Raw genomic sequence first — 2,072 nt, 5'->3', positions numbered from 1 at the left:
AGGCACGCCACCCAGCAGTGGCTATGGATTTTGAAATAAAGACTGCACTACTCAACTTGATGCCCAAGTTTCATGGCTTACCTGCTCAAGAGCCTATCAAGCACCATAGGGATTTCCAGACAGCTTGTTCTACTGTTAAGCGTGATGGTACTGACGAAACTTCTATTCTGTTAAAAGCCTTCCCATTCTCTCTTGAGGGAAAGGCATTAGAAGAGAATTTCGGGAGAAATTCTTTCCAGCTGAGGTTACCGATAAACTAAGAAAAGACATCTCCGTGATCGTTCAGGATGAATCTGAGACTCTCTATGAGTATTGGGAGTGCTTCAATAATCTTCTGGAAGCATGCCCCCACCATATGATTGACAAGATAGTTTGCTCGGCTACTTTACACAGGGCATGAAATCTCAAGATAAGACCACATTGGAAGGTGCTAGCAATGGGTCTATGAAAAAGTATAAGACCACTAATGAGGCATGGCAATTGATCAGTGACTTAGCTGAATCTACTTGGAATCACAGGCATAAACAAGGTCGTTCAAAAGCTGTTGCAGAAGTATCCTCTAGCAGGGAGACTGCTGCTCTAACTCAAAGTATCTGTGAAATGACCAACTTACTGAAGCAGATGCAATTGAATCAATAACAAGCTCAGCAATCTCAACCTTCTCCACCACAGCAAGGCCAACAGTTAGTCCCACAGAGAGTGTGCAGAATCTGTGCTGATTATAGCCATTATACTGATGAATGTCCGCAGCTCCAGCAAGAAGATAACACTATAGCAGCCACTCATAACTTCTATGACCATCCCAATCAAGGATACTATCAAGTTGGTAACTACAACCATGGAAGGCAAGACAATTCCATCCAAGGTTAGAGAGATAATTCTAATCAGAATTGGAGAGACAACAATAACAAAGGAGGCAGAGACAATCAGGGAAATCAGAGGTGGAATAATAACAACAACAGGTAGCAGAACCAGAACTAGCCTTACAGAGCACCTCATCTGAGGCAATTCCAAGGATCACAGCATAACCAACAGCAGACTTCTCAGATCACTTGTCCTTCTTCATTTCCAAATGATGAGTTACTACAATCTATTGATCGGAGACAACATGCCATGGAAAGCAACCTTACTTCTACTCTAAATGGTCTGAACTCTACCTTGCAAGCTCTTATCTCACAGATTGGATCAATGAGTAACCCCAATAACCAGCCTTTGAGCTCCAGTGGAATCCCCTCTCAACCATTATCCAATCCAAAGGGTGGCATTAATGCCATCACCCTAAGGTCCAGAACCACATTGCAAGAAAGGAATCAGGAAGAGCCAAACCCACCAGAACACGCCTCAGCTGAAGAGGTAGTGGAAATAAAAGATGTTGAGGAGGAAGAGGATATACAGGACATGGCTGAAGAAGAAGAAACTTAATCACAGGAAGAAGCTCCAAAGGGCGCAGACACTGTAAAAAACGCCATTCCTATTCCATTTCCACAACTTGTAAGGAAGCCCAAGAAGCAGTTAGAACCTGATCCCAAAATGGTAGAAATACTCAAAAAGGTTAAGGTAACTGTTCCCCTTTTTGATGTTATTCAACAGGTACCTAAATACGCAAAGTTTCTAAAAGATTTATGCATACATAAAGACAAAATTAATGAATTAGAAACTATTCCTTTGGGTAGTTCCATATCTGTTTTAATGGGATGTTTACTTGAAAAGTGTAGTGACCCAGGTCCATGTATGGTTAATTGTACTATTGGTGGTGTGATATTTTCTGACTGTATGTGTGATTTAGGAGCATGTGTTAGTATAATTGTCTATATATGATGTTTTGAGGCTCCCTCCCTTAAAAAAGTCGGCATCTCGTTTTGTGTTAGCAGATAAAAGCATTATTACAATGGCTGGAGTTGCTGAAGATGTATTAGTGGGTATTAAGGGGCTCACATTCCCCATTGATTTTTATATCCTGGAGAGACCCCAAAATGACTCAGAAAAGCCATCATCAATCATACTCGGAAGACCTTTCCTGAAGACCTTGAAGTTCAAATTGGATGCTTTTTCAGGAACATACTCTTTTGAAA

At 41.2% G+C, this 2,072-nt stretch overlaps 1 non-coding gene across 1 annotated transcript; it reads right to left on the bottom strand.

The window, feature by feature from the left end:
- Window positions 1–253: 253 nt before the first annotated feature.
- On the bottom strand, window positions 254–361 carry LOC130971147 (small nucleolar RNA R71). The gene has a single exon (XR_009082382.1). It is a non-coding gene; the product is annotated as a small nucleolar RNA R71 (small nucleolar RNA).
- Between the last annotated feature and the right edge of the window lie 1,711 nt (window positions 362–2,072).

The sequence above is a fragment of the Arachis stenosperma genome, chromosome 3, assembly GCF_014773155.1.
Source record: "Arachis stenosperma cultivar V10309 chromosome 3, arast.V10309.gnm1.PFL2, whole genome shotgun sequence".
Lineage (NCBI taxonomy): Eukaryota > Viridiplantae > Streptophyta > Magnoliopsida > Fabales > Fabaceae > Arachis > Arachis stenosperma.
Note: the sequence above shows the minus strand (reverse complement) of the source record. Positions and strands in the feature narration are given on the sequence as shown.